Source organism: Callorhinchus milii, unplaced genomic scaffold (assembly GCF_018977255.1).
Source record: "Callorhinchus milii isolate IMCB2004 unplaced genomic scaffold, IMCB_Cmil_1.0 Scaffold4, whole genome shotgun sequence".
Classification (NCBI taxonomy): domain Eukaryota; kingdom Metazoa; phylum Chordata; class Chondrichthyes; order Chimaeriformes; family Callorhinchidae; genus Callorhinchus; species Callorhinchus milii.
Window position 1 is genome coordinate 79385081 of NW_024704745.1, and position 24284 is coordinate 79409364.

Sequence of the window (24284 nt, forward strand, 5' to 3'; positions counted from 1 at the left end):
AGAGGGGCAGGTTCCATACGCTAAGTATATCCTCCTGTTCATTTGTGATTCATTGTTCACATGCAGAAGCTTTTTCTTTCTTTGCTTTTATTTAGCTCATAGACATTTCTGGAGAGGTCGGGGTTTAGGGTCGAGAGAGAGAGAAAGCATAATTCAACAATGCAAACAAAAAAAGGGCAGTGTTTAGGTAACACACAATCTCTACAACGCACAGTAACATCCTGTCAAGCGTTTTCTTGATGATGTGATAAGGACTGTATGAAATGCAAGGATTATTATTGTTACGTTGGTGTAATTGTGAGTTACTGCTACTTACATTTGATACAGCGCCATATCGGTTGGGAGGACGTCTCAAAGTGCTTCACAAGATATACTGTAAAGTGCAGTGACTGTGCATTTGGAGGCAAACACAGCAGCCAATTTGCCATGACACAAATTACTGATTTCATATGTGGGATTGTCGGCCAGGAACCAGGAGAGAGAAACTCCCTTCTTTTTGAATAGCGCCACGGGATCTTTAACGTCCGTCTGGACAGGCAGACTAGACCTGACTTTAACATCTTTTCCGCAGGATGGCACCTCTGACAATGCATCACCCAGCTGGCACTGCATTGGAGCATCAGTTTAGATTATATGAGCTCTAGTCCCTGTGACTCAAACTCGAGAGTGCTGACTGTACCAGGCTGACAAGCAAAGAGCAAATGCAGAACTCAGTTAGTTTCGTGTAATAATGGATTTCATAGAATGAAACAAGAGGTAGTTATGAAATTAACTCTTGAAGTGGTAAGTAATGCTAAACATGTAACAGGAAATAACTGGGCAAAAGATCTTACGTGCACGGAAGCACAGATTACGTCCATTTACGTAGGTGTTCGACCATTCAGCCCAATTTATCCGTGCTGGTTTTTATACTCCACCCATTCCTCCCACATTTTTCTATTCCTCTCTCCCTCATGCGAAGGTCTAGTTTCCTCTTGATTGTATCTACACTCTTTGATTCAGCCACCGCTTCAGCAAGCGAGTTCCACAATCTCACTCCACTCTGCATGAAGTACTTCCTCCTAAATTCTCTTTAGATCCTAGTTGCTATCTTATACTTGTTCTCCTCATACAGACTCCCGTGAAAACAGCCTAGTTATGCTAACCTTATTAATTTTCAACACCCCTATTAGGGCTTCTCTCTAAATGTCTCTTTTCTTGGGAAAAATGGCCAAAGGATAATAAATTAAATTTGTATTACACCTTTCACATCGGGAGCATGTCCCAAGGCATTGGACAGTCAAGGATTTGCACTCAACCAGGGGGCGCTGGATTTGGAAGGGGTGGAGGGCAGGGGTTGGGGTTTGGAAAATGACCAAAGTGGGGTACAAGAGCATGGTTGAGGGACTCAAAGGTGGGCAATGCTGCGGAAGTGGGGGAAGGCTGAACAGGTCAAGGCATGGATGTGGGGTTCAAAGGCTACACTGAGGCTCCTCACTGTCTCAATGAAGTGGAATATACATTTGTGTACAGTGATATATCATAATGCTATCAGCGCCTGAGGTGAGGAGGCGCTGACAGGAGCCAAGCAGGAGAGATTCTGTCTTGTCGACATTTAGCGGGAGTGGATGCCTGAATCAGAAGGTTGTGGGTTTAAGCCCTATGCTGGAATTGGAATTACATAGTATAAGGTGACACTCCAGTGCAGTGCTGAGGGTGAGCGGGTGGTGCATCGCCGGTAGTGTTAAACTAAGGTCCGGTCTGTCTGTTCAGGGGGATGTTAAAGATCCAGTGGCACTATTCAAAAATGGAAGTGGAATGGAACAAACTGGTTGCCGCTTTTCACTCACAAAAAAAATAAATCAACTTTACACTATACCCTGTGAAACATTTGAGACTTATTTTAAGGGATTATTATCCCGGAAAAGCGATCTGCTACTCGACTAACGAGCAGATTCCTACTTACTGCTAGGTAAACAGAGGCGTGTGAATAAAGAAACTTGCCTAACATTTTGCCCAAGGGAATTGACCCCAGGTCCTCTGGACGAGCGCTGTAAGCACTATAGTGCAGGACTCCATAAAGAAAGATCTTTCTGGTGGGCTTTTAAGGGGATGTGAATGTGTGTGTGTGTGATGCAATGGGACTCAAGGATGGAGCCGGAAAATACCTGAAAGCTCACCCACTAAAGAAGGGCAGATCATGCAGGGGACATGAAGCACGCTGGTGTTTTTTCAGAGCGGAGGGAGGGGTCAGGACAATAGGGCTGCAGGAAGTCACTGAGGTAGGTCGGAGTAAGGTTAGCCCCAAAGCTAAGACTAGATGGAATTTGGGAGTTCTGACAACAACCACAAGAATACATTGCTCCCTTAAAGCAGGATAGCATAACAGAGCGCTGCACAGTGGCAGGGTTAGACACCAAGCAAGAGAGTAGGAGAAGGTGACAACAGGCAAGGTCTTAAGGTGGAATTTAAAGATAGATAAAGACGGGGCAAAGCAAGGGAATTGAGGCAGGAGGTTCCAGTGGTTAGGGGAGTAGTGGTTGAAGGCACGGCCGATGGTGGTGGAACGATCTGACAGCACAAACACCCATTTTCTATTTCTGCTGATGAGGAACAAGATTCAGGACAGCCTGGGTGCTGCTGCTCTTGTGTTCCTAGGAACAAGGCATCTCAGTGTCTCTCTCAGTTCCTCTGTGTTTCTCTTGGTTGGTAAAGTAGCAATGAAATGACTCACGTTTAACTGTTATTATTACCCACATTGACCCAGACACTCACATCACTCAACCGACACTGACCTGCTTCAGGTCCCTGTTCCACTATTAGCCATTCCGCCCTGCCTTTCTGTAACTCAATCCCGCCCTCCCTTTGACTCCATCCCCCTTGCGCTCTCCCTCTCTCTATCCCTCCCTCTCCCTCTCTCTCCTTCTCTCTCTCCCTCCCTTTCTCCCTCCCTTCTTTTCTCCTTCCCTCCCCTCTTTCATTGCACTTCTCAAAATGGTACCGATTTGATCTCATTTTCAGTCATCTTTCCCTTCCCCTTCTCCGCATGGCTCGCAAACTCCAGCTTGGACGCCCCAACCTGCAGTGTGAAGCATTTTGAAACTTCCTCCTGACATGAAAGCTCAGTGTAAATGTTAATCGTATTGTGTTGTATTTCTGCAGCCTTTGTGTAGCGCCCTTCACATCAAGATGATGTCCCAAGGTGCTGGACAGTCAGGGATTTTTGACATGAGCAAGGGGTTGGGATCAGGAGAAGTGGAGGGCAGAGAAGGTAGGGGGAGGAGTAGAAGGGTGACCAAAGGCACGGTCGAAGAGGAGGCTCATGAGATGTCCCTTGAAGGAGACAAGGGAGGGGGAGAAGTGAAGGGAATGTGGGATGGAGTTCCAAAGGGTGGGACAAAGAGGCTGAAGGCCCGACCGCCAATTGTGGGGGACCTGGGTGGGGGACGTGTAGCAGGCCAGAGGGGCTGCAGCCTGTGAATGTTATTTAGAATTGAACTCTACTGCCAATTGATTATAAAGAAAGTTACGCACGGAAACAGACCATTCAGCCCAACTAGACCATGATGATGTTTAAACTTCACATAAGCCTCCATCCAAATACTACCCTACCCCCATATCCCCCTCGTGGCCTTCTCTCTCATGTATACAACAGATAGTGAGATAAAACAAACTGTGCATATGATATAGCATCTTTCACATCAGGAAAACAACAGCGACAATTTGCATTTATAGAGCGCCCTCCACACCGGGCGGCTTCCTTGGGTGCTTAACAATGGTGGAGCCCGATGCCGAGCCAAGGGGAGGGGAAAGATGACCATAGGCAGGGTTGAGAAGAAAGATCTTCAGGTGCAACCTAAAAATGGGGAAAGAGGGGGGGCAAGATGAAGAGATTGAAGGAGTTCCATAGCTTTGGGGAATACTAGTTGAAGGCATGTCTGCTGATGGTGGAGCAGAGGATTCAAGGGACAAAATGGAGGCCGGAGCCAGTAGAGCGGAGGCAGTGGGTACTGCTGTGGGGAGAGAGGAGGTTAGAGAGATGGGGGTATGCCAAGGAATGGAGGTATTTAAACACTCGAGTGAGGATTTTGAAATGGATCTGCTCTGTGACAGGGAGCCAGTGGAGTTTGTCAAGGACTGGAGTAATCGGGGTGCAAAGTTTGGTGTAGGTGAGAATGCGGGCGGCAGAGTTTTGAGGTATTATCGGAGACGGGCAATGTGGTGCGGGTGGAGAAAAGCGGTGCTGGTCAGGGACCTGATGTGGGGGATGGAAGGATAACTGGGGATCGAACCTGACTCCTAAGTTGGGCACTGGTTCAGAGAGTTTTAAGGATAGATTAGGTAGATTGAGGAGGTCAGAACGGCAGGACAGAAGATATCGATGGGAGCCAAGTATGGCCTCCATCTTGTTGACATTTATCTGCAAGAAATTTGGGCTCATTCAGGCCTTGATGTCTAACAGATAAGCCAGCAGAAAATCAGATGACTGGAGGAGGTGGGGGTCATAACTGGAGGAGTAGAGTTGAGTATCATCGGCATACAAGTGGAAGCTGACCCCGTGATTGCAGATGATATCATCGAGAGGGAGCATATAGTTGAGGAAGAGAAGGGGCCCAAGATGGTGACCGCGAAGTTGGTTAGCAAGAATGATTCCAAAGCTTTTCCAGGAAGGGCAGGTTTGAGATAGGGTGGTAGTGCCTGTGTTTGGAGGGGTCGAGGGTAGGTTTTTTAAGGATTGGGGTGATGAAGGTAGTTTTGAGTGGGAGTGGGACTGATCCTGAGGAGAGGGACTGATTAATGGTGTCTGCCAGCAGTGGGCAAAGGAGAGGGAGCTGGGTGATCAGCAGTTAATAATAATAGGCAGCAAATGGTGGGTGGGTTTCATCAGGGTGATGAAGATTGAGAGGGAGAAAGGAGAGATGGGACCAAAGGAATGTAGAACGGGGGCCATGGTTGAAGCTGGATGAGGGAGACGGATTGGGGAAGGGTTTGGGGTTTTAGGGAGCAGAGATGGCTGTTGTACCGGGGGGAACGGGTGGGTTTGGAGACAGTCCTGGATTTCAGGGGGATGAAGGAGTTGAAGGTGGAGGAGAGGTGATCATGGAGCAATTTGACGACTGTGTCAGGGTCACTGTGGGTGGAAGGCCAGAGGGGAGGAGGTTTGAGGATGAGAGGGCATTTGTGAGGATCTTGGGGGTGGGGGGAAGCCTTTTCCATGGGCAGAAAAGGATGTCGGAGGGCTTGATGGAGGGGAGTGGGATGCGAGAGAAGATGAAGACGAGGAAATGGTCCGTGATGGACAGACCAGAGATATCTAAGCTGTGGGTGATAACCAGGTCTAGGGGATGGCCACAGTTTGGGGATGGGGACTTTATTTGGAGGGTGATATTTAGGGTGGAGAGGAGTGCAGTGAATTCAGAGGAAGTGGGGCAGGAGGACTTGAGATGAAGGTTGAAATCGCCCATGATGAGTAGACAGTGCAGAGGACAGGGATGAAAAGAAAGTGGTGATATCAGTGAGGAAGGAGCCAGGAGGTTGGGAAGGGTCTGTCGGAGAGGTAGGGAGATGCCAGGGAGTGAAGGGATTTGAACACGAGTGTGAGGATCTTGAAGTCGGGAGGTGAAAGTAGAGAGAAAGAGAAGGCGAGGAGGGCGATAGGAGAGGAGAACAGAGGTCACGTAGCGCGGAGGTGGGGAGTAGAGTTTGGGGCATTTTGGGGGCGCGAGGCTGGTCGGCTCGGGTGGGGACGACAGCCAGAATGTGCACTCCTGGACCTGAGGGAGCAGTCAGTGGGACACAGTCAGCCCGTGGGCATGGAGGAGGCAAGAGAAGGCACACAGTGGATGGAGAGGTGACACTCAAAAGGTTATTTGTTGGGATGGACAGGAGTTCAGCCCAATAAACAGTAAAGAGTGGGAGAGAAAACAACTCACAGGAGACATTCTTAAGTGGAATGACTGTATTTGTAGGCAAACACAGCAGCTAATTTGCACACAGCAATGCCTCCCCAGACAGTCATGGAGTAAATAATCAATTTTAACTGGGGGATTGTTAGCCAGGACACTGGGAGAGAGAAACTCCCTTCTCTTTTCCATTAGTGCCCACGAGATTTTGAGCGTCCTCCTAAACAGGACCTCGATTTAACAACAGCATCCAAAGGACGGCACCTCCAACAAAGAGCCCTCACCCAGCACGGCATTGGAGTGTCAGCCTGGACTGTGAGCTCTAAGAACCCAAAATGGGGCTTGAAACCCACCGTCTTCTAACTCAGAGGCGAAAGTGCTACTGATTGAGCCAATCTGACACACCGATAAATGCAGATATAAACGGATACATGATTCAATCAGGGGGAGAAGGGGAGGTGACGATTTAAAGATAGATAAAGTGGGGGACTGGTGGAGGGATAGGGGCAGACAGTGGCAAAGATTAAGCGCCCTGCAGGTTAGAGCGCTCGCCTTGAGAGCGAGAGGACCTGGGTTCGATTCCCAGACAAGGTGAAAAAGTTTCCTGACTTCAAACGCCTATTTACCGAGCTGTAAGTAAGAACCCGCTTGTTAGTCGATTGGCAGATTGCTTTCTCAGGAGTAATAATCCCTTAAAAAAATATTGGGTCACTCAATCCACAACTGTTTGTGGGACACTGCTGTGTGCAATTGGCTGCCGCGTTTCACCCATAAAATATGCAGTCAATTCGCTTTACAGTATATTCTGTGAAATGCTTTGAGATGTGTCAAAGTCATGATCAGACTCTATATCAAATGCAAGCATTATTATTATTATTATTACCACGTGCAAAATAATTAATACAATTAATGCTTCCTTTTATAGGAGTGATGAAGTCACAGAAATTTGCCACTGTTGGAGTCCCATCCACGCATTTGAAATTATGAATAATAATCCTATTGTACGGTGTTTGGTTCAAAAAAAGGTGAGGATCAAAAAAAACAAACACACAAAAATACTTTGGTGCTGCCACTGAGCAAGAACATCAATGTTCTTGTGCAACTCCTTTGAAGTTTGCAGAGAAGGCGGAAGTTTCTCTTTGGTTTTCGTGGTGTGTAAATTGAAATGTTGCCCGTGGCCATGTGACGCTCTTTGTAAACTCCTGGTCTCAAAGTTCAAGGGACCTCAAAGTGGTTTGGGAGACTCTACCAAATCGCTGTCTCCAAACCACTCAAAGTCAACAGAATCCAAGAGAAAACGGGAAGGGACTGAAATAAAATGGAGCAAGCACATCACAGAAATCACAAGATAGCAAGATTGCTCTGGATAAGAAGTCTCATCTGATCTCATCCATCCAGAATACCTATCGTTCCCCCATCACTGCATTGAGCTGTTTTCTAAATAAGTCCCAGGGTTCTCTTTCGAGCACCTCACCCTCTCCCACCCCTCCTTCCTCTCGCTCAAAATCCTCTACCGGCCCCTAAAACCTCTCCCACCTTCATCTCCGATATTTCGACACTTCTTTCATCTCTCTGCCTCTGCTCTGATCGCCCCATCATCCTGGGCGACTTCAACCTGCACGTCAACCCCTCCTGCTCCATCTCCTCAGATTTCTCTTCCCTGCTCTCCTCACTCAACCTCTCCCTCCACATCAACTCCCCCACTCACAGTCACGGCCACCCACTCGACTTGGTGATCACCCGGGGCCTCAGTGTCTCGGATGTCACTATCACCGACAATGGCCGTCTCCGACCACCACTTCATCTCCTTCACCACCTCCACCCCCCTCCCCACCTCCACCAGACCCACCACCATCTTCTACCACCCCTGGAAGAAGTTACTCCCACAATCCCTAACCGCTGCCTTGGAGTCCTCTGGACTCCTCTCCCTCTGGCCTTCAACCCTCACTGACCCCTCTTCTCCTCTCACCCTCCTCCACAGCACCCTCTCCTCCACACTCGACACTCTTGCCCCCATCACCTCCCGTACTGTCTCCTACTCTCGCTCCTCCCCCTGGTTCACCACCCACCTCCACTCCCTGAAGAGCCAGGTGTTGGCCGCTGAACGCACCTGTGTCAAATCTGGCCTAACGGTCCACCGTCAAATCTGGTTGGACCTCCTCAAAATCTACCGCTCCACTCCAGCCTCGGCCAAGTCGTCCTTCTACTCCAGGATAATCCTGGAGGCGAAGAACAACCCCAGGCTACTGTTTTCTACCACATCCCGACTCCTCCGTCCCCCCCGCCACCCCGCGCAGGTCATCTCCTCCAACCTTCACTGTGAGGAGATGCTGGATTTCCTTGAATCCAAGATCAAGGGAATTCGCTCCGCGGTCACTTCCCCTCCAACATCCACCCATCCCCCACCCCCTCACTCCCACACTCCGACTCCTACCCATCCTCCCCACCACCTGCTCCCTTGACCCCATCCCCACTTCACTCCTTATCTCCCAGCTCCACCTCCTTGCCCCACATATCACAGACATCGTCAACCTGTCCCTTTCCTCTGGCTCTGCTCCATTCCCTTAAAAACTGCCACCATCACTCCCACCTTGCTCCACATCCCCCGCCCCAAACGCCCTGCCATTGGTGACCGGGCCTTCAGCCTCTCAGCCCCGAGGCTCTGGAACTCTATCCCCCAGTGCCTTCGCCGCTTCCTCCCTTTCCTCCTTCAGGGCCGGTCTCAAGACCTTTCTCTTTGACCGAGCCTTCAGCTCCCCTCTCGCCTCTCTACCCCCTCCTCGCTCCCTCCCTTCCCTCCCCTCACAGACCATTTCTCCCCTCCTCGGGTCCTGACCCAACTGTACAGCGCCTTGGGACGTCCTCCCGACGTGAAAGGCGCTCTATAAATGGAATCTTGTTGTTGTTGTTGTTGTCCTGTCATCAACTACCTACCCCGGCCACCCTGTTCCAGTCATTGATTAAACTCTGTGTAAAGAGGATCTCTCTCTAACCTCCTCTCATTTCCCCCTCGTTTCAGCAATGTCACAAGGGCATAAAGTTGACTTGCATCACAGTCGGAACTAACACACTTCAGAAGCGAGAGATTTAGATATCACATATGTAGGCCATTGCTGCTTAAGTGTCTCAAACACAAAGAGAATAGGAGATGTGAAGCATTCTACCAACGTTCTGCCCTGTATCGTCAGCCTTGGCTGTGAGTTTAATCCTTGCATTTGATATAGCGGTTATCACGTCGTCTCAAAGAGCTTCACAAGAATACACTGTAAAGTGTGTTACTATGTATTTTGTGGGTGAAACGCGGCAGTCAATTTTAAGTTAAAACATTGGTACACCGGAAAACAGGACTTTTAAATTAAATTAAACAGAAACAGAGATAACTGGATAAATGTTTCATTCAGGGGAAGAAGGGAAGGTGATGATAGATGTAATTGAAGAAATAATTTTAAGATGGGATTTAAATTGTTTTTAAAAAATAATAATTCGGTCATAATAATATTATGTTATTATGATTTCACTCACAAAATATACAGTCACTTTACTTTGCAGTATATTCTATGAAGCACTTTGAGACGTCTTGAAGATGTGGTAAAGGCGCTATGTCAAAATGGAAGAATTATTATTAAAATTACAATTAAATGGCCCATCAAGTGGGTTCCACCAGTTCCACCAGTTTATTAGATGTTTACAGATCTGTCAATCCCAATTCATAGCCTCGTAGAAGATCCAGCTCATAAACAGGCCATTTGGCCCTTCCAGTCTGGTTTATCTTCCACACCAGTGTCCATGTTAGGTGTTATCCCTAGTCCCATATCACAACCTTCTCCTGTATCTCTCAGCTTTATTCTCTCTTAACCGCGTGTCGCTTTTTTTCTGAATGTGCACATGGTTACCACCCCAACAACTGACTGTGGCAGAGAATTCCACAACTCTCTCTGGAGAGGGTGGAGGTTAGGGGTAGAAGGGTGGCCAAAGGCGTGGTCGAAGAGGAGGGTCTTGAGACTGGCCTTGAAGGAGGCAAGGGAGGGGGTGAGGCAAAGAGATTGTGGGATGGAGTTCCACAGGGCAGACAGGCTGAAGGTCTGCCCGGCAATGGTTGGGACATGGAGCGGGCTGGAGCCCGCTGGGCGGAGGGAGCGGACAGACATTTAGACGAGGTGATAAGGCGCTATATCAAACGCAAGGGCTATTTATTAATATTGCTGCTCAGGTCTCTGTCTGCCTCTCTTTTAAAATTCTCCATTGATTCCACCTCTACAGCTTTCGGAGGTAGAGAGTTCCACATCCTCTTAATGAGGAAATGTTTCCTGACCTCAGTTCTAACCAACTTTGCTCTGATTTTAAGGCTACACCCACCTTCTAGTGGATGCCTCTAGCAAACCAAAGTTGCGTTAAGTGTGCAAGCAAACCCGTAGTCACTTACACTTGAGAGAAAACCTCTGTGATGTGGGCTGAGACGACTCGACGACGTGATAAGGCGCCATATCAAATCCAAAGGATTAAAAAGTGTCCTTTTGTAGTAATCCTTGCATTTGCAATTGCATTTTGTGTGCGTCTTAGCATACTCAAATCACTTCACAGGATTTACTGTGTATTTGTGGCTGACACACTGCTGCCAGTTACACACAGTAATGTTACACAGACAGACCAATTTTATTTGTGGGATTTGTTATCTTGGACTCGGGGAGAATCTTCTCCTCACTTTTCAAGTAGTGCCATGGGATCTTTAATGTCCACCTGGACAGGCAGGCGAGACCTCGCTTTAACGTCTCTTTGGCTCTCGTCAACATCTCAAATCCCACGGCTCTCACCTCCACCTACCCAACTTCCCCCTAAAACTCTCTGAACCGTACATAACCTTAGCATCAGGTTCAACCCCCAATTGTCCTTCCTCCCCCACATCTGGTCCCTCACCAACATCAGCTTCTTCCACCTCCGACGCATTGCCCGTCTCCACAAATACCTCTCTCCGAAAGTCGCTAAAACCCTGGTCATGCCTTTGTCACCTCTCGGCTGGACTCCTCTAATGCCCTCCTCACCGGTCTCCCATCCACTACCATCCATAAAATCCAGATCATTCAGAACTCTGCCGCCCGCATTCTCACCCGCACCAAACTCCGCTCCCAGACCCCCCCAGTCCTGGCCAGACTGCACTGGCTCCTGTCCCAGAGAGGATCGATTTCAAGATCCTCACCTCGTATTCAAGTCCCTGCACTCCTCTGCACCCCCCGACCTCTCTGACCTCCTCTCTACTCAAAACAGTACCCGTTGCCTTCGATCCTCCAGGTCTGGCCTCCTCCTCGTCCCCCGAGTCCTCCGCTCCACCCTCGGCGGCCTTGCCTTCAGCCACTGTGCCCCGAGGCTCTGGAACTGCCTTCCTCACTCCCTTCGTCTTGCCTTCCTCTCTTCCTACTTTCAGGTCCCTTCTGAAGACCTTGCTTTTCAACTGCGCCTTTGGTCACCTTCCGCCCCCCTCCCCCTGGCTCCTCCCCCTCCCCCTGGCTCAGCCTCGGGATTCATTGCTGTGAAGTGCTCTGAGACACCATCCGGAATGAGGGCGCTATATAAATCCAATTGTTGTTGTTGTCTCCCCTCCGACAATACAACACTTCCCCAGCGCTGCATTGGGGTGTCAGCTTAGACTGCATGAGCTCAAGTTGTGATGTGGGGCTTGAACCCACATCCTCCTGACTCAGAGGCGAGAGCACCATGAACTGAGCCAGGCTGTCGCTTGAAATATCTCTTCATTTGGAAACGCCTCACAGTGCTTTACTCTGAAATAATTGTATCATAATATTTAAGAATTTAATAAATAAACAATTACAATGTGCAGGTTTCCACTCACCTACTGTTTAACTCTGTAACCCAAAAGCCCTAATGGGTAAGGATAGTCCTAACGGGACAAACAGGAGATAGCTTCAGCGTTTGCAATGGCAAGCTATCTGGTTTGACCAGGTTAAATTAGTTTGACCAGGTTAAGCCTTTTTCCCACCCAGTCTGACACAGGTAGAAACCCATCACCATCGCTTAAACCGAGCTGAGAATTCCCTGCATCCCACCTACACATGGAAATCCCAGCGATAGATTATTGGAATGGAATGCGCTCTCTCTCCCTGGAGGGACGTATCCTGCTCACCTAATTACGGAAAGTATTAGGCACAGATTGGCAACAGTCAAGGTTTAGGGGACCCCAGAGTGTGCGTTGGGGTAACAGTTTTCTGTAACAGAACAGGATCTGTAACACCTGACTGAACAGGCAGACAGGACCTCGGTTTAATGTCTCATCCGAAGGCATCACTCCTTACCCACATCTCTCCAATTCTGGCCCAGGTTCCATCACCGAATGGATCGACTTCAAGCTCCTTACTCTCATGTTCAAATCCCTTCACTCCCTGGCCCCTCCCTCCCTCTCCGACCCCCTCACTCCCAATCCACCACCCGGCATCTCCGCTCGACTGGCCCCGGCTCCTGCTCATCCCTTGCACCCTCCACCTCACCATCGGAGGTCCCGCTTTCAGCCACTATGCCCCAAAACTCTGAAACACCCTCCTTCAATCCCTCCGCCTTGCCCCCTCTCTCCCCTTTATCGAGTCCCGCCTGAAAACCTTTCTCTTCGACCGTGCTTATGGCCACCTCCCCCCTCCCCCGGCTCGAATTCAGCCTCCACCACTGTTAAGCGCTCTGAGACGCTGCCCTGCATGGAGGGCACTATATAAGTGCAAGTTGTTGCTGTTGTAGCATTACTTACCGTAAGCCTGTTTCCAGTGGAGCATAATTGTTGAAAAAGGCCTTCAATTCAATCTTAATTATGAACCGGGTTCCTTTTAGGACCTGAGGGGAAAACGTCATCCTGTTTAAGACTCCAATGAAAGGAACTCACAAAATTTCACCCACAAAATACACAATCAATTGACTTTACAGTATATTCTGTGAAGCGCTTTGAGGCGTCTAGAAGACATGATGAGGTGCTATATCAAATGCAAGGATTATTTATTATCTCAAGGCTAAGACTATGAGAGCTTCACTCCACACAGTGGTTAAGGCAAGGGGGGAAAAAAACTCCCCATAAAGTTTTGGTTGTAATTTCCCATTTCACTTATCACCTTCAACTAACTTCCCTGAAGGAAATATGTGTGTGTGTGGAGGAGAAGGAGAGGGGAATCTGCAGGGGGTTTTGTGCTGGAAAAATTTGCAAATAATAATAATCCTTGCATTTGAAATAGCGGCTAAATCACACCTTTGATACGTCTCAAAGTGCTTTACTGTAAAGTGAATTAATTGCGGGTGGTGGAGTGGGGGGTAAGCAGGTGGGAGAGGTAGGGAGGTGCGAGGACATAAAGTGCTTTGAAAATGCGTATAAGGAGCTGAAGCAGCAGCCAATTGTGCAGAGCAGTGTCTCACAAACAGCGGTGGATTGAATGACCAAATTATTATTATTATGTATTTTGGAGTGATCCAGAAAAGTGATCCTCCAATCGATTAACAACCGGGTTCCTATTTACTGCTCGGTAAACAGAGTGTGGAGTAAGGAAATAAAGGTGGAACTCTCAGTCTGGTTTGGATGCTTTTAAGCATGGCTTGACAGGAATAACCCAAAACAAATAATCAGTTCAATGTGGTTTTATTGTTCGCTGAGTGGTTTCACCCTGTCATTTGCCAACTGTGGTTAAAGCAGAAGTTTAAACATACGCACATGTTGACCTGAAACAGCACGTCAGTCATCTGAGCCGTAGAGCAGCTTGTGTCTCGAGTCAGGAGGAAACTGGTGCTTGTGAGGGTGAGAATTTAATTGTAAGTTTCCTTACTCCACACGCCTCTGTTCACCCGGCAGTAAGCATGAATCTGGTTGACGGTCGCTTCGCGGATCGCTTTTCCAGGGATAATAATCCCTTTAAAAAAATTAATAGTCATAAGAATTTGGTCACTCAATTCACGACAGTTTGTGGGACACCATTGTATGCAATTGGCTGCCGTGTTTCAGGTCAATTCACTTTACAGTATATTCTGTAAACACGATACACAATTATATTTATGAAGCATCTTTCACGTTAAACGAATACAAAGAGATTTACTTGCATAATAATCCTTAATAATAATCCTTACATATGGTATAGCATCGTTCCACATAATAATAATAATCCTTGCACTTGATATAGCACTTTTCACATCTTCTAGACATCTCAAAGAGCTTCACAGATAATACTGTAAATTTGTGGGCAAAATACGGCGACCAATTGCGCACAGCAGCGTCCCACAGACAGTCGTGGATTGAAGTGAACAATTTACTACTTTTTTTTTGAGGGATTATTATCAGGCGTGTGGAGTAAGGAAACTTGCCCAAGGTTTCGCCCTGAACTGCCGGGAATCAAACCCAGACCTCATTGCCAGGAAGTTGACTTTTGATTATTCAAATGCCCTCTTTAACAATCCCCCCATCTCCACCATCCACAAATTCCAGCTGAACCCAAACTCCGCCGCCCGCACACTCAGCCATACTAAATTCATTACCCCCGATCTCAAGCTCATTTTCGGATCCCTTCAAGCTCTGGCACCTCCCTACCTCTCCGACCTGCTTACTACCCAACCCATTACCCGCTGCCTCTGTTCGACTGGCTCCAGCCTTCTACTTATCCCTCGTGCCCTCCGTGCCATCATTGGTGACCGAGTTTTCAGCCACTATGCCCCGAAACCTTTCTCTTTGATTGTGCCTTTGACTGTCATGCACTGTGGGACACTTAAATGCAAGTTGATGTTATTGTCCCAAAGTGCTTCACAGGATTTACTGTAAAGTGGAGCGACTATGCGTATTTTGTGGGGTAAATGGATGATATCAAGGATGAGTGGTTTGGTTTGTGAGCAGCGGCTGCAAGAAATGGGACATTTTTTGATTGAACAAACAAGATTGAGGGGTGACTCATTCGAGGTCCTTAAAATTACAATGGATTTTGATAGTCAATAAGAAGAAGTTATTTTGACTGTTCAGTCTTAGACAAGCTAGGACTCTTCAGTCTTGGGAGTAGATGTCTCAGAGCGGACCTTGTAACCTGGATTAAGGATACTTAATACTTTAGGATACAACAACACAGTAGAAAGAGCGCACATTGGTTCCGAGTTCCAAAGGGACAATTTCAGAACCAACAACAACTTGGATTTATACAGTGCGCTTTCACGCACGGTTGTATCTTGGAGTGCTTAAGAGATAACAGGATAACTTACCTGAGAGTAATTAATGACTGGAATAATAATAACAATCCTTGCATTTAATGTACGTCGTATTTAAGTGTCTCAAAGCACAGAATATATTGTAAAGTGGAGCGACTGTGTATTTTGCGGGTGAAACGCAGCAGGCAATTGCGCACATCCCGACGAACATTGAAGAATTATTACCCTTGGAAAGCGATTCATCAATCAACTAACAACTGTGTTCCTACTTACTGTTAGGTAAACAGAGGTGTCTGGAGTAAAGAAACTTGCCCTGCCCGGGAATTAAACCCGGGTCCTCCCACTTGTGAGGCAGTTGCTTGACAGTAATAGAGTGTGTTTGATCACAGCTTTGAGGTTACTCCAATATATTCCATCAGCAAAGCATTTTCGTTTCACCTCAAGCGATGGAAACGACACTGCTCATGTCACCGCAATACAACTTTGGTTCCTGTTAGTTTCAGTGGTTGGGCACTGGCTGCCAATGGAAAGAAGAAGATCCAACATGTTTGGTCAGAAATATACAAGGAATTTGGACCACAGGCACCCAAACCCATCTGGTTCCTCTTCATTGAAGGGCTCGGTGCCATGTGGAGGATCTCAAGACATCAGGCAGAAAGTTATGAAATACTGAAAGATGAACAGAGGCGTGTGGAGTAAGGAAACGTGCCTAAGGTCTCGCCCTGACAGGAATCAAACCCGGGTTCTCTCGCTTCCGAGGCGAGTGCTCTAACCACTAAGATACAGGAATAGGTTGCCAGGAAGGATGGCTGAGGCCAAGACATTTACAAAATACATCACAATGCTGTGACGGGGGTTAGTCGAGCAGGTGTTCTGGAAGGGGAAGATCAGAGAGACTTGTTCGATCAATCTGATCTGAACAGAGCAATTGAGGTAACGCCAGCATTTCAATCAAAATCCAGTTATAATACACCCTTCATGTCCAAGAACCTCCCTAACCTTCCAATCTCCTCTTTCCCCAATCCTCAACCCACCAACTCCATGTGGGGACTCTGAACTCATATTGTCCAAGCTGAGAGGGTGTTGCATTGTTGGAGGTGCCGTCATTCGGATGAGATGTTAAGCTGAGATCCTTTCCATATTTATATTGCAGACGTGAAACATCCCATGGACTGTTTGAAAAGAGAAAGATGTTTCTCTCTCCTTCCCTGTGTCTTTCTTTGACTGTGCCTTTGACCCTCAAGCACTCTGGGACACTTAAATGCAAGTTGATGTTGTTGTCCCAAAGTGTTTCACAGGATTTACTGTAAAGTGGAGTGACTATGCGTATTTTGTGGGGTAAATGGATGATATCAAGGATGAGTGGTTTGGTTTGTGAGCAGCAGCTGCAAGAAATGGGACATTTTTTGAATGTATATGCTGGCTCCCTCAATGCTTTCAGTCACATTTCACCCATAGTTGACTCCCTTTTGAAAGTTGATATGGACCAACCCTCCCAGCAGGACATCCCTTATCCTGACCACTCTGTGTGTGAAACCATTTCTTCTAACCTTTCCATTTTCTCTAAGTTAAATTGATGCTCTCTAGTCATCGACCAGTGGAAATAATGCTATTGACTCTATCAAAACCCATTGTAATTTTAAAGACCTCGAATAGGTCACCCTTCAATCTTCATTTTTGTTCAAACAAAAAATGTCCCACTTCTTGTAGCCTCTGCTCACAGGCCAAACCACTCCTCCCCGATATCATCCATTCACACTAACACACAGTCACTCCCCTTCATAGCATATCCAGTGAAGCACTTTTGGATGCTGCCATTCGTGAGGGGCACTATATAAATGCAAGTTCTCCTTGTTGCAATGTGTAAACCGACTGCCCTGTTTCAACCACAAAATACTATCACTCCACTTAGCAGTATATCCTGCGAAGTGCTTTGGGACATCCTACTAATGTGTAAGGCGCTATACAAATTATTATTATTAAGAGTTATTATTATCAAAGTACATCTCCACTGCATTCACTTAACTAGAATCATAGAATATTACAGCCCAGAAGGAGGCCATTCAGCCCATCGTACCTGTGCCATCTCTTTGGAAGAGCTACCCAATCAGTCCCACTCCCCCGCTCTTTCCCCATAACCTTGGAAATTTTTCCTTTTAAAGTACCTATCTAAATCCCTTTTAAACGTTGTTATTGAATCCGTTCCACCAAACTTTCAGGCAGTGCATTCCAGATCCTAATAACTCTCTGTGTAAAAAGAAAAGTCTCTTCATCTGCCCTCTGGTTCTTCTACCAATTATCTTAAATCTATGTACCCTGGTTACTGACGCACCCTCTCTCTCTCTCTCTGTCTATTCTATCAAAACCCTTCATAATTTCGAACACCTCTATTAAATCTCCCCTTAACCTTCTCTGCTTTAAGGAGCACAATTCCAGCTTTCCTCGTCTCTCCACATAACTAAAGTCCCTCATCCCTGGTACCATCCTGGTAACTCTCCTCTGCACCCTCTCCAAGGCCTTGATATCTTTCCTAAGGTGTGATGCCCAGAATTAAAAGATGCTTTAAAAAAGATTATGTGTATCATATCCGCATTCTCATCCTCACAAGCACCAGTTTCCTCCTGACTCAAGACACAAGCTGCTCTACAGCTCAGATGACTGACATGCTGTTTCAGGGGAGAATGTGCGTATGTTTATACTTCTGCTTTTACCATGATTATCAGGGTGACTCAGGGAACAATAAAACCATGTTGAACTTATTATTTGTTTTTGCTCATCCTGGTCAAACCATACTTAAAAGCATCCAAACCAGGCTGAGAGTTCCACCTTTATTTCCTTACTCCACAACCTCTGTTTACCAAGCAGTAAGTCGGAAACCGGTTGTTAGTCAATTGGCGGATTGCTTTTCCGCGGGTAATAATTCCTTCAAAAAACATAATAATGTGTTATGTCATTAAGAGTCTCCAAACCAGACTGAGAGTTCGACCTTTATAATTAATAATAATAATAATCCTTGTATTTGACATAGCGCTTTTTACACCTTCTAGATGTCTCAAGCGCTTCACAGAACATACTGTAAAGTGAATTGACTGTATATTTGTGGGTGAAACAAGGCAGTCAATTGTCACCAAGAAGGACCATATAGATATTGAAGAGGAGGGGACCAAGGACAGAGTTTTGAGGAACGCACGCGATGGTCCAGGGGCTAGAGGAGAAGCTGTTTATGATGATGAAGTGGAGGCCGTGTGAGATGTACGATCTGAACCAGTCAAGGACAGAGCCGTGAAGGTTGAGGTGAGAGGAGAGGTGGTGGATGAGGATATAGTGATTGACAGTGTCAAAAGCAGCAGCAGATGAGGAGGCAGAGGGAGCCCTGGTCGCAGATGGACAGAATGTCATTTGTCACTTTGACCAGAGCTGTTTCTGTGCTGTAAGCAACACGGAAGCCCAATTAGAGGGGATCGAGAAGGGAGTGGCGGGAAAGGAAGGAGCGAAGCTGAAAAGCAACAACTCGATCCAGGATCTTGGAGAGGAAGGGGAGGTTGGAGATGGGGTGGTAGTTAGAGAGTATAGAAGGGTCCAGGGAGGTTTTTTTAATGATAGGAGTTATGACAGCGTTTTTTAATGGGGTGGGAGTAGTACCAGTGGAGAGAGAGAAGTTGACGATGTCAGTGAGTAGAGGGGCAAGTTGGTGGAGCTCGGAGGTAAGGAGAGGGTTAGGAATGAGGTTGAGGGAGCAGGTGGTAGGCTTCATACAGATTATGGTGGTGATGAGAGAGGAGGGGGGACAGGTATAAAGGTGTGGAGAGACGGATGGGTAAGGGCCGGGGTGGGAGGAGGAGATGGGGAGGTAGTAGCAGATGGAATGGCAGAGGCAGCTGAGCAGATTCCCTCGACTTTGGATTCAAGGAAGTCCAGCATCGCCTCACAGTTGGCATTTGAGGTGAGGATGGGTGAGGCATGAGAGGGCGGACGGAGGAGCCTGTTCGTGATGAAGAAGAGGAGATGGGGTTGTCCTTAGCCTCCAAAATTGTATCCAAGATAATAAAACGCAGATTTGCCACCGAAGAGGAGAAATACTTGCAACAGGATTCATTAAACTTCATTGTTTGTGGTTAACAATAACAGTGAAGGCAACTGATAAGATCACAGTAATAAAACGTTATGATCTTTCCATTTGTTCTGGTGCGTGATATTGAAATGTTCCAAAGCATTTCACTGGTACTGGAAATGCAGTGACTTTAAGCGTTCTGAGACGTGACTCTGTGTGAAGAGGTGATGCCACCAATGCAACTGGTGCTGTGTGTACGTGCAACTTGTTATTGTTGGGTATCTATTGTTGTGGAGTCCTGTAGCTCAGTGGTTAGAGCACTCGCTTTGCAAGTGAGAGACCTGAGTTCAATTTCAGGCAGAGGGCGAAACCTTGGGCAAGTTTCCTTACTCCACACAGAGCCTAATAATAATCCCTCCAAAACCAAACAATAATAAATTTTCAATCTACTACTGTTTGTGGGACATTGCTGTGCGCAATTGGCTGCCGCGTTCGCCCACAAATATACAGTCAATTCACTTTACAGTGTGTTCTGTGAAGTGGTTTGAGACATCGAGAAGACATGAAAAGCGCTATATCAAATGCAAGGATTATTATTATTATTGTCTTGGAGTAAAACAACGATTTAGTGGAAGTGAGGGCGGAGCGGTAGGCTTTGACATGGTCCAGCCAGATCTGCCAATGGACAATCCTCCAAATAAAATTGATCACTCAATGCACGGCTGTTTGTGAGACACCGCTGTGCACAATTGGCTGCCGCATTTCGCCCACAAAACACATAGTCTGTATACATTATATACATTAGAATACATTAGAATATATAGCACCGAAACAGGCCATTCGGCCCAACTGGTCTATGCCGGTATTTATGCTCCACGTGAGTCTCCTCCTGCCCTTCCTCAACTAAGCCTTCAAGCATAACCTTCTATTCCTTTCTCCCTCATGTACCTATCTCGCTTCCACTTAAATATATCTCTGCTGTTTGCCTCAACAACTCCTCGTGGCAGCATGTTCTACAGTTCCACTACTCTCTGAAGAAATTTCTTCTAACTTCCCCATTTTTATCTATTTGTCACTATTTTATATTGATAGCCCCCGGTTTTGGTCTCCCCCACAAGTGGAAACATCGTCCCTATGTCGACCCTATCAAAACCTTTCATCATTTTAAAGACCTCTATCAGGTCACCCCTTACCCTCCTTTTTTGAAAAGAGTCCAAGTATGTTCAGCCTTTCGTGAAAGGTATAACCTCTCAGTTCTGGGATCATCCTTGTGAATCTCCTTTGCACCCTCTCCAGTGCCTCTACATCCCTTCTATAATGTGGGGACCAGAACTGCACACAATAATCTAAGTGTGGTGTACCCCAGGTTCTACAGAAGTTTACCATAAATTCCCTGCTTTTCATTTCTATCCCTCTAGAAATGAACCCCAAAGCCTGGTTTGCTTTTTTTTATGACCTTATTAACCTGCGTTGTTACGTTTAGTGAATTGTGTATATGTACCCCTTAGGTCCCTTTGCTCCACTACCCCATTTAGGTTCTTATTTTCCAGGATGTATGACATAAATTTCTCATGAAACGTTTTGAAATGTCTCAATGACTTGATAAGGAAGCTATATCAACTGCAAGGCTTACTAATTATATAGTCCCTAGACTTCACAATAAATCCTTTGAAGCTCTTTAACACATCCTCCCAACATGAAACATGCTGTCTCAGAAGTTCTCAATTGTGATTTTTTTTGTGCATGAAAAATAAAGTTATCTTTCACAGAGAATGTTTTTTGGGTGTATTTCCTGTTCTCAGTTGTGACTTTCACACAGTTGCTATTTGGCCTTCACACTTGATTAAACGTTGCATCTCTTCCAGATTCTAGACATGTTTTCAATAAGAAAACAGTTTTATCTTGCCATCTTTTGATATCTTTTTGATACGGTGTACAGCTCACCACATTTTTACGTGTGTCAAAGTCTTTGCAGTTGATCTTTCTCACAAAAAGGAAAATATTTTAATCCCTTTGGTTCGAATTTACACAAAACAGATAATCAATGTATTTTTAATGACGTGACAAAAGTAATGAGATCAGATGAGATGTTGAAGTAAGGTCCCGCTTGTGTCTGTTCGGGCACATGGAAAAGATCTAACGGCGCTACTCGAAAAGAAAAGGGAGCTTTTTCTCTCTCCCGATGTCCTGATCACAGTTAAAATCAGCCATTTATTTCATGGCAGTTGATGGGCCATTTCCTGTGTTGGCTGCTGTGTTCACCAACCAAAAACACAATCACCACATATTTTGAGTAAGTAAGTGTTTCATGAAGCATTTTGAGATGGCCTCTCAATGTGAAGGGCACTGCATCAAATGCAAAGATTATCGAAAATACGCCATTTTCTTCTCCACAGCTACAATAATAATATCAATAATAATGTTAATAATCCTCGCATTTGCGCCTTATATTGGAAGGCTATCTCAAAGTGCTTCACAGGATTTACTATGAAATGGAGTCACTTTGTGTTTACAGGTAAAGGCAGCAGTACAATTGCATACAGTAATGTCTCACAACCCGCCATGAAGTGAATGACCAATTTTTTTATTTGGGGGATGGTTGGTCAGGACACCGGACGAGAGAAACTCCCTTCTCCTTTTGAATAGCACCATGGAATCTTTAACGTCGACCTGGACAGGCAGAACAACAACAACAACAACTAAATTACATTTGTAAATTGCCTTTCACGTCAGAAGGACGTCCCAAGGCGCTGGACAGTCATTGTTTCAGACCAGATCTAGGGGTTGGGATTGGAGAGGGTGGAGGACATGGGGGGGAAGCACAGGGTAGCATGGCCCTACTATTGGTGGCATGGAAACCCGATCGGAGGGGTTTGTAGAGGGAGTGGCAGGAAAGGAAAGAGCGAAGCTGGGAAGCAACAACTCGTTCCAGGACCTTGAATGGAAAGTAAGATTGGAGATGAGGCAGTAATTTGAGAGCAGAGATGGGTCCAGGGAGGGTTTTTTAAGGACGGGAGTGATGATCGCTGTATTTAAAGGGGTGAGAACAGTACCAGAGGACAGGGAGAGGTTTATGAGGTCTGTGAGTAGAGGGGCAAGGAGGTGGAGCTAAGAGGTAAGGAGAGGGGTAGGAATGGGGTCAAGGGAGCAGGTGGTTGGTTTCATGCAGGTTATAGTGGTGATGAGAGAGGAATGGGAGGCAGGTTCGAAGATGTGGAGGGAGGGAGGGTAGGGGCCGGGGTGGGAGGAGGAGATGGGGAGGGGATAGCAGAGGCAGTGGTAGAGGCAGCTGAGCGGATCCACTCAACTTTGGTTTCGAGGAAGTCCAGCATCTCCTCGCAGTTGGTGTTGGACGAGAGGATGGATGAGGCATGAGAGGGTGGATGGAGGAGCTAGGTGGTATGGAGAAGAGGAACCTGGGGTTATCCTTGGCCTCCAAGATTGTCTTGGAGTAGAATGACGATTTAGTGGAGGCGAGGGCAGAGCGGTAGGATTTGATAGGGTCTAGCCAGATCTGCCGATGGACCATTAAGTTTGATTTAAAACAGGTGAGTTCAGCAGCACGCATCTGTGCTTTAAGGAAGTGGAGGTGGCTGGTGTACCATGGTGACTTACGTGAGTAGGAAACGGTTCAGGAAGTGAGGGGAGCAAGGGAATCGAGAGTGGAGGAGAGGGAGCTGTGGAGAAGAGTGACCGAGGAGGATAGATCATTGCGGGACCTTAGTGGAAAGTCTCATCTGAAGGACGGCACTTCTGACAATGAAACACACCCCAGATTTGCAATGGAGCATCAGCTTAGACAATATGATTTCAAGTCCCACCCTAGGAGCTTGAACCCACAACCTTCTGACTCAGAGCCGAGAGTGTTACCACTGAGCCAGGCTAACACACACGATGAAAGGGTTGCTTGTGTGTGAACAAATTCCTGAGGGATTGGCTTGAATTATGTGGGTTTGGGAGTTGATTTCATAAAGATGAGGTTGAGAGCAAAATAGTAGAAGCGATTCTGAAGTGATCCATTGATGTAAGTGAGCAGTTGCTTCATAGTGAATAGAAACACAAGTCCAATCCATCCTTTTATAATAATCCTATTAACCTTGCATTTGATATAGTGCCTCATCACGTCTTCGAGACGTCTCAAAGCGCTTCACAGAATATACTGTAAAGTGAATTGACTGTACCTGTTCAGGTGAATGATAAAGATCCTTTGGCGCGACTGAAAAAGAGTAGTGTATATTGACTGTACATGTCGCCCACAAAATATACAGTCAACTCACTTTCCAGTATATTCTGTGAAGCATTTTGAGATGTGTCAAAGACGTGTAAGGTGTTACATCAAATGCAAGGATTATTATACTATTAAAAAGAGAAGGGAGTTTCTCTCGGTGTCCTGGCTTACAATAGCCCAGATAAAATATGGTCATTCCTTTCATGGTTGTTTGTGGGGACATTACTGCATGCAATTCCGTGAGCCCCTACAAATACGCAAGTGAGAGGACCTGGGTTTGATTCCCGGGCAGGGCAAAACCCTAGGCAAGTTTCCTTACTCCACACACCTCTGTGGGTAATAATCCCTCAATAAAGAAATAAAAACATCAACAACAACAACAAGATTCCATTTATACAGCGCCTTTCACGTCGGGAGGATGTCCCAAGGCGCTGTACAGTTGGGTCAGGACCCGAGCATTGGGGGGAAATGGTGAGGGGAGGGAAGGGAGGGAGCGAGGAGGGGGGAATGGTCAGGGTGAGGGAAGGGAGGGAGCGAGGAGGGGGAAGAGAGTCGAGAGGGGAGCTGAAGGCTGAAGGTCAAAGAGAAAGGTTTTGAGACCGGCCTTGAAGGAGGAAAGGGAGGAGCGGCGAAGGCACTGGGGGATGGAGTTCCAGAGCCTCGGGGCTGAGAGGCTGAAGGCCCGGCCACCGATGGTAGGGCGGTTGGGGCGGGGGATGTGGAGCAGACCGGAGCCAGAGGAACGGAGGGTACGGGCAGGTAAGTAGGGGGATAGTAGGTTGAAGAGGTAGGGGGGAGCGAGGCCGTGAATGGCCTTGTAGGTGAGGATGAGGATCTTGAATTCGATCCTCTGGGGGATGGGGAGCCAGTGGAGGCGAGCGAGGGCGAGGGTGAGGGCGAGGGTGAGGGCGAAGGTGAGGGTGAGGGCGAGGGTGAGGGCGAGGGTGAGGGTGAGGATGAG